Source organism: Rhinatrema bivittatum, chromosome 9, assembly GCF_901001135.1.
Source record: "Rhinatrema bivittatum chromosome 9, aRhiBiv1.1, whole genome shotgun sequence".
Lineage (NCBI taxonomy): Eukaryota > Metazoa > Chordata > Amphibia > Gymnophiona > Rhinatrematidae > Rhinatrema > Rhinatrema bivittatum.
Genome location: NC_042623.1, coordinates 114,528,696 through 114,538,122, shown reverse-complemented (window position 1 = coordinate 114,538,122; position 9,427 = coordinate 114,528,696). Strand labels below are relative to the sequence as shown.

The 9,427-nt window shown below is 38.4% G+C and overlaps 1 long non-coding RNA gene across 1 annotated transcript; it reads right to left on the bottom strand.

The window, feature by feature from the left end:
* Positions 1-6,396: 6,396 nt before the first annotated feature.
* Positions 6,397-9,027, bottom strand: LOC115099379. Its single transcript, XR_003858762.1, has 3 exons — positions 8,986-9,027; positions 8,859-8,883; positions 6,397-6,510 (listed from the first exon to the last, which is right to left on the bottom strand). It is a non-coding gene; the product is annotated as an uncharacterized LOC115099379 (long non-coding RNA).
* Positions 9,028-9,427: the final 400 nt, after the last annotated feature.

The following is a 9,427-nucleotide window of genomic DNA, read 5'->3' as shown; positions in this document are numbered from 1 at the left end:
CCTAAAATATACTTCTGAGTTCCTCTTCCATACTTCCAGAGGTATATTTAAGTTTAAAAAATGATTTAGAATTCTAGATAGTCAAAGATATTCCCAATTTCCACCCAGAAGCCAGTCAAATGACTCCCAGTGTGTCCTTATACCTGTTTCCAGTATTAGTGACACACTTTTAGGAGATTGACATAGTAGAGGAATCCTCATGATTCCTACCTTTGTTCTCCTATAGGAACTATATTGTGTGATAACCCTCTCTGAGCAATGTTGAAAGAGCCTTTTGTGGCCAAATAAATGTCCAGATATTTTATATTGCAATGGAAGCTTACCCAAGGTCCCTGGTGTTCTCTGCTGACCCTCTAGTTACTTCCAGTTTTGTCTGGTACCCAACTTATCTCCCAGACTTCTACAATTGGCAGAGAGAGCTTTCCCATGGGACCACAAAACTTCCTTGGTGGCTAGCAGTTCTGCAAACATGGTCCTCATGTCCAGGTTTGCAAGGGCCCTTTAAGGTATGACAGAGGCTTATCTACAGCTCCGTACCAATATTCTTGACTCCCCACCCTCTTTATTTATTTATTTTTATTATTCGTCCCCCTCCTGCCACCAATAGCTCAGTGGCACTGCGACCTTGATACTACTTCCAGATTCACAGTCCATACATGTACAGTGCCACCAGCCCAGAGCAGCTCCACGTCAGCTTCAGCAGTGATGAGGCTCAATGCTGATACTCCTGGCGCTGTCTGGCTCCATCTGAGGCAGTCCAGAATTGGAGGTGAGACCAAACAGTAGCAGCAGAGTTTCCTCTCACTCTCTCCCTTCACCATTGATTGGCCCCAAATTCCCATTTCATCTGGTCTTCTGCTTTGGGCCATGTACTCTCCCTTCCTCCTGCCTTCACTGCCACTAGCTCCATTTTTTAATTCAAGGGCATGATAATAACCACACACAAACAAAAAAAAATCAGACTCTCCCATAAGCCTGAGCAGCCATGAGCTATTACAGCCCTTTATAACAATCTGCTCCTTTTGCCAGGTGAGTCTCAGCTCTCACATGGGCATGGGCCACTTCACTGGACATTGCCAGCCAACTATGCTGTGTCATCACTGATGCCCACTCATTGGCATGGGTACCCAGCACTACAAGCAACATCATCTAAGGCATCAAGACAATAAAGGGGCAAAGTCAGGTCAGGCCAAATTTATAATTTTATTTATCCCTTTACAATTTATTATATTCTTATGGAGTCCAGAGGTTCCCTGAATTCTGCCGTTAACACTGCCCTCTCCCAGAACTGCAGGGTAGACTTAAGACATCTCCTTCTACTTAACCATTAGGTAAGCGAGTTGATAGGTTTGACAAATGTCCCCTTCTTCTAGAAGCTACATTTTTATGGGTTAGTTTACAAACTAATAATAGTCATAGGCTATGAAAGCTATTTTTGGTAGGGATGTGCTTTCATTTTGAAATGACATGCAAATATCGGCAACATTTTTTGTTTTGTTTCAGGTCACTTTCAAAACAAAATGACAAAACAATATATTGTTTTGTTTTTTTACCTTTTAGTACTTGCTAAAACTATTTTGGGTGTACCTATGTTACATCATGCATAAGTTCACTACCAAAAATGAGCATAAGTAGCACCAATTTTCAAAGCAGACTTATGTGCATAGGTCCACTTTGAAAATGATTCGGTACATAGTTTTCTAAATGATATAATTGGTTTGTGACACAATACTGTCCAGGAATTATCAGTTTAAAAACAATTCTAACTTTATAAGTGTCAATTTCTCTTCTGGTGAAGAACGAGAAGGTAGAGTAAAAACAGATAGAAATATAGCTACACACTTTATTTGTTCATACCTCTCACTTCGCCTGCCTCACTGTTTCCCCTTCTCTGTTTGGTAGGCTTGCTTGAATAGCCAAGTTTTTAAGCCTTCCATCGTCGCATGTGGACTTTTAAAATCCCCCCCCCCCCCCCCCGTGCATGGAGAAGGCCATCCACCTGCACGTGTGTGTGCGGATGTTAAAATCCACCACGCATGTGCGCATGGATATCGTATTTTATAACACGAGTGCGCCAACGTGCCATGTTATAAAATCAGCGCGTCTTTTAAAATCTAGCTTACAGTGATAACTCTTCTTCTAGTGGGTTGTCTGAGCCTTCCTACAGCAGTACATTTACTGCAGCAGCACTAGGGGCCTGATAAACTAAAGGGGGTAGATTTTAAAACATACATGCGTGCGTCCATGTGCTCACGGTTCCCGGCGCGTGCATATAAGACCTGGCTCTTCCTCCAGGCCTTCCCCTAACTTTCTAAGCCATTAATTGTCAACCGGACAGGACTCTGCTTTACCGGCTAATGCCCCGCTATGTTTAGACATTATAATTAAGCCGCCGTTTCTTTTGTTCCATTGCCTTTTCTAGTTCTCTTCAGTTACACTGTCCTATACCTCTGACTAGCCTAGCCTCCAAGTTATCTACCCTTGTTATATGTAACTTCCGCTTCTAGTGAATTGTTCTTGTTTAAGTTATACCCTTTGTTACATGTAAACCGATCTGATATGAAATTTTTCATGAAGGTCGGTATAGAAAAGTGTTAAATAAATAAATAAATATAGACGCACCGATTTTATTACATGCACGTGAACTGGGGCAACGCAATTGGGCCTGCCCCAGTTCCCTAACCCCCTGCCTAACCTTCCTTTCCCTTCCTCTCTCTTCCCCACCTCCTAAACCTAACCTACCTTGCCTCTATTTTTTTATTTTATTACTTACTGCTCCTCGGGAGTAGAAGTAATTTACCTGCAACAGCAGCTGGCCGGCGTATGCTTCCCCAGGGCAGCTGCTAACGGCCACTGTCCCGGCTGGCCTTCATCCCTCTCCTCCCCACCCCCCTAGCCCACCCTTTCTCAGGGCCTGGCACTTGTGCGTGTCTCACTATTTGCACGTGTGGCCGGGCCCTTTTGAAAATGCGTGCAGCGCACACAGGGCCCGGCAACATGCGTAAGTGGCTATTTTTACATGCGTGGCCGATTTAAAATTCGGCTGAAGGGCTTTTCCTATTTTGTGTTTATGGGAAAAGTGGTTAGAGCCTAACTTTGAAATCTATCTATAGTATAGCATTTGCACTCATAAATGGATAAGCAAAGATTAGTGATAGTATTTTATAAACTGTGTTTGTTTGCACTCATAAATGGATAAGCAAAGATTAGTGTTAGTATTTTATAAACTGTGTATGTTTGCACTCATAAATGAATAAGCAAAGATTAGTGATAGTATTTTATAAACTGTGTATGTTTCAGTATACACAAATATTTCCAATGTAAGAAAATGCATACTTTCTTTACCCATTTTATAAACATACTGTATGCATATATATTTTACAAATAAAAGAGTTATGATACTGCACAAATAATCACCAAGAATTAAACTTGGAGGCATGTATTTTATGTATGCAAGTATAGCATTTTGAAAATACTTGCATGCTTACTTGGCATTATCAATTTGCCAATACCTCCTTGAATTCACCATGTCCTTCTCCATTTCACCTAGACCTTCTTGGAATTCACCTGAGACCCCCACCAGTTCACCCAGACTTCCAACCCAAAAACTTTAGATAACAGACAATTCTGATTTCACTTCCATAAGTCATGTAGCCAGTATGCAATTGTATAAATGAGTTTGGCAATGTATACGTTATATACTTCTTACAAAATAGCAATTACCATGCATACTTTGAAACCCCATCGCGGAACGCTCTTAGACCTTCTTTTTTTTTGCTGATAAAATGTATGAATGAAATGGAAATTACAAGTACACTCTTTATAAAAGAGCATATAGTTATATATGCTATTTTTAGGTGTGAAACTCCTTTAAAAATTCTCTCCTTAGGTCCCTATAGCCATTGGCAGTTGGTTCATGGCTGCTGAAAACTAAAAGGAGAGTAAATATGATTTTTGATTTATTTATTTTTAACTCTATCCCCCATAACATCCTTATCACCTTAACTGATGCAATCTCTTATAGATACTCCTTCTTACAGAAAAGAGTCATCCGGTTGTCAGACAAATCCAACAAGAGAAACCATTGCTTGCAGAAGGTGGAAAGTCTAAGCTTGGGTATATAACATTTCTGGAATTACAAGAGAAGCTTTCTATATTCTATCTGAAAAGAAATGTTAGATGCAAAATCAGATGGTCTCTAACAGGTAGGATAGTATGTGAATTCTGCTCACAGTAGTATCTCAAATCCAATTTACAAGTTTGTCTTAAAAAATAAAAGAAATCTCACTCTGAACAGCACATATATTTTAAAATAGAATCAAAAACGTGCAAGTCTGATGTCTGTTATTTCTAATCTGCCTTTCTTTTCTTTTTTTTTTTTTTAAAGAGAGGGTAATTTATAAGTATGTAGGTAGGGTTACAATCTGTAAATAATTTGTATAGGCAGACTGCAATCAACATTTTCAAAGCAAACGTGCATTATTTCACTTTGATAATGCATGAATAATTAGCCAGGAACACACACAAATTGACTCACATTAAGTTACATTTCCTCTTAATTGTGTCAGCTTACTCACCTTTTTATAAAATCAAAAAGTAAGCATATGAAGTTCCAACTCTGCATCCTGGAACAGTTTTTGATAAAGGATGTAATCTGGTTAAATGCATACTTTTAATGCATTGAGACCAGGCTTTGTGTGTAACTGCCATTTACATGCATAAAATCCACTTTATGTAGGTAAATGGCTTTGAAAATTAAGCCATAAGTGGAAAAGTGTTAAACTTCATTGGACCATTCAGGATGTTCCTTCTTCTCTGTAAAGTCTAACCATAAACTCACATGGATGGATATTCCCTCTTTGGACAGGATATAACATCATGAACTGTGAAAGTCTGTGGAGGAAATAATTGAGCATCTTTCTTCTTCCTCCTTATGTCAAATTGTCAGAATAATACTACTTTGAAAAGACAAATTGCAGCATTCATGTTATCTCATCAATTGTTGACAAGAGGAATGTATTTGTAAAACACGTTAACAAAGTTAAGAAGATATTTATCTCCTGAACAAAGGATATAGTTGAAGCACCAAACAATATCAACCTGCGTGGGTTGATAATATTGATATAACATCTGTTATTGAAATTAATTTGTTAAATGATCTATATAATAGCTGTTTGGCTAATAGTTAAGGCTATATTTAGGGGAACAGAATATAAAAGTGAAACTCAATGTCTCTCCTGGAGCGAAAATTCTTCTGGGTAATAAAGATAATAATGATGATTGTGATTGCATAGTTAATCCAACTGTGTGGAAAACATAGTAGCATAGTGGATGACAACAGATAAGGATCAATTGGCCAGTCAGCTGGTAGTTCCTGTCTATACTACATTAGCTAACAAACAGAGAAAGTAACAGCAGGGGGGTAGGGGTGTTGGGAGGTCACATGATGTGAGCGTGATAGGATATGAACCTGTGGAGCTCTGAGTGCTACTAGGCCTAATCCAACCCCAGTCCAACTGCCATTACCCAAGGATTATATTGGGAACTTTGGAATATTGTCTTTCCACATTTGCCTTGTGCTGAAGTGGCTGTGAATACTCAAGCTGCTAGAAAACAGACAGAAAAAAAAAATCAATCAATGGAACAAAAGATGGTGGCTGATGTTTCTTTTACACCTCTGGATGCAGCCCAATTTACAGCAGTGACTGTTGCCAAATTAACATCTGCAGTAGTGCAAGCACTGGAGTCTAAATTGGATAAACTTGACCAAACTATGGGAAAACTGTAAAAGCTCACCTCTTCACTTGCAGAGATGGGGCAGAGAGAAGCCGAGGCTCAGCAAAGAATTTCCAACGTACAGGGATGAGGTACGCGAGGTATCCTGGAATCTTTCAACAATTAAAACAACATTGCGCTTTATGGGGATCTGGAGAACAGTTCTCACTGCAACAATCTCTGCTTTATTGGCATCCCGAACAGCATACAGGATGGTGAGCTCTGAGAGCTCCTTGAGGAATGTGTGAGAGCAATTCCTTGAGGAATTCTAGGAGAGCAAAATGGCCACTTTCAAATAGAGGATGCACAACACCTAGGCCTCAAGAAGATTCGGCGACCAGACCGCGAGTAGTAATTACACACATTTTTTTATTTTGTGCATAAGACTGACATCCTGCAGGCCCTATGCAGTGGTAAGCACCCTATGTACAAGAACAAAAGTTTTTTAGTGTTTCAGGATTACTCATGGAAACTCTACATTCTTTCTTGGGAAGTTGTATCGTTTTGTTCCAGTCTACATGCCCTACAGAGATGCTGTGCTTTGGTATTGTAACCTGGGAGAAAACAAAGAAACTGAATTTAAAATGAATTAAATTACCTGGCAGAAGGGAGACACTCTGCCTCTCTGGTTAGCTTGGGTGGAGGAACTGGTAGTCTGGAAAGTAAGGCAGAGTTGTATGCAGAGACCTTTGTTTTTCCCTCTTTTCTTTCCTTCCCTGAGGGTCCATCCCATGGCTGCAAAGGAGAGAGTTTGAGGCAGAAGCATTATGCTGCATTGAGGAAGCAGCCATAGGAAGAGGGGAGAGCTTCCCATGGCAGGGTGCGGAGGCAGGGACATAGCTCATGACAGAGCAACCAGGGGGATGTTACTGAGGGTCTCCCACAGTGCTGGGGGAAAGAGGTGGAGATGGTGGGCAGTTTCTCCTGCCGCTTTCATTTCATCTCTTGGGGAAGAGTCAGGGGAGTCTAATGAGGTTTCCAAGGGTTAAAAAGGCTAAAACATATGGTGACTTCTGTGCTCACGTAAAATGAGTAAGAACAAATATAAGCAGGTAAAACTAAGCAAATACACATAAGGGGACATCATTATAGGGAATACAAATCTCTAAACTGGCTTTTATTCCTATTAAAATTTGAAAAAGCAATTTTGACACTACAATCCATATTAAAAGATGTGGATAATTTCTGAGGGAAAAATATTTTTAAAACTCAAATTTCATGGTAAAACTGACTCCAGTCAGGAGAGTTTTACAGATCTGGTCCAGCCTTTGATGGCTCAAGCATAGTGTTTGCATGGCTTGGCAACATTCCAAGCAGTTTAAAACAGCAAAACAATCCATTATCTAGGCAACTGGTGCTGACTGAAACAACAGGGTGAGACAGACAGTGTAATAACACCAAGGCAGTGCAGCGACCATCACTCCTGGAGTATCTGAGGACATTTACCTCAGAACTAATGTCATCAAAAATTAATACCATTCATTTCCACCTGTGGCAGGGGAATATTAGTGTATGTAGTCCATCATAACTCCATGCTATAGTACCCCTTGGGGACTACCTTTCCCTTTGACAATAGAAGGGGCAAGGATACCAACTTATGAAAAAGATTTTTATAGTTATAGAATTCTGCACAGTTACAGTAGATGTGTTCTGAGGAGCCTCTTTCACAGAAGCCTATAAAGAGTCACATTTAAAGTTAAAGAAACACAGAAGATTATATAAACACACTTGTGAGTGAATGAGAGAGTATGAATGTTATTTAAATTGTTCATATAGTATCACTTGAAAACGGTCAAGGTAAGAGACATGAGTAGTAATAGTTAATATTAAAAAATTAATTATTAGATCCAGAATAAGAATCCCAACCATGAGACTGGGAAAGATTTGCAAACACCTCAGTATATTCCTGGAAATAATTGGCATAAAGAAGTCCTGTCTATTTATATGAATCAGGAAAGAAAATAATAGTTCTTCCTTATCCACTGAAACTCTGAACTCTAAGACATGGAGTTTCAGAACTTCTAATAATTTTGAAAAGGTGTTAATAAAATAGCTAAATAAGAGTTAGGAAAACTCCATAGAAACATTTTGCCAGAACTAAAACAGATTTGGAGTTTAATAGATTTCCAGTGTTTAAAGAAAAAGGGAAATCAAATGATTATTTCTTTAAGTGTTGGTTGAGGTATAAAAGAGCACTGACATTTTTTTAAGAGGCCCTTAGTTTGTATAAGAGATCTTGGCCTGAAACTAAAAGTAAAAAGATTAAATACTTAATGAATCCTTGCATTTATACATTCAACTACTGATCTACAATCACGAGGGATTTATTCATCTGACATAGACAACTCACAAATTACAAGAGAAAGAGAATGAAAGACACTATCCATATCATTACTCACATCAGGGTCCGTTAGTAACAATTTAGAATTAGGAAATCAAATCATAATTATCTATTTATTTTGAGAAACATGCTAGTTAACAGTACAATAAGTAAGTCTTCTGAACTACATAATGGGAACTCTAGTTTTTCTCTGAAGATCTGTGCATTAGTATAGTCTCTTTCCCCTGTAATTTATTTAAAAATAGCATAGAAGGGTTCCTGTACAAAACCACCAAGAAGAAGACCAACAGGATCCCGAAGGAGAATAAGAGACAATTTGAACTTCCTAGCTACACATGCCGTAAATGTCAGCTATGCTCTCAAATGGTACCCCATAGCTGTGGTAGGGAGACAAATCTCTGTTCTCTAGTTGTGAACTCTAGCTGTTTCCACAAGCTGCACTAGTGTCCAGTTTACAGCTAAGTGCGCACACAAGAAACAACACAAAAATCTATTTAGACAGAAAGAAAAATCATTGGACCAAAAGAGCAGGAATAAAGAGGGACACTACACATGCAAAGAAGGAGACACAGAGTGAAAGATTTAGAGAAGAAAAAAAACAAACAGTCAACAGGAGAGAAAAAAGACAAAAGTAAGGAACATAGACAAATAGAGAGAGAATACAAGAAGAAACTGAGAGAAACATATAAACATATAACTACAAAGAAAAGGCAGACAAAAGAAAAGTATCACAAATACTCACAAAACACATTTAACTTCCCCATCATCTGGAAAATAAAACATGAAAAGGATCAAATTCTTTGACAAAATCTTGAGAGTAATATCATATCTAAATTGTTATCATCAGTAACCATTTATATTATACTTACCTGACAATCCCATCCTAACTGGTACAGAACCAGTTCAATAATCTAAAAAAAAGAAAAGAACTCTTATTAGTTTTATATATTTGCTTATATTCAGATTTCACTTGTTTCATATAATCATTTGTTGACAATTTACAGTTACTTGTAAAAGAGAATACATTTTAAAACTAATCCAATCTAATGTGGGGTCTAGATAAATTGTGACCATGAAAACTGAAAGGGGAATGTTATTAAATGACATATGGGATATCCTTAGAATCTTAGAAAAATTCTATAAAGAACTGTACAACTTTCAGAGAAGCAGTCTATACCAAGGTCAGAATTTGTTTTTTTAAGAAGGACCCACCTTCCTAGCTTCTCATAAATGCACCCAGATAGAATGAATGCTCCCTAACTAGAGAGGAAATTATAATCGGTGTCCAGAAGCGAAACTGTGTAAGACACC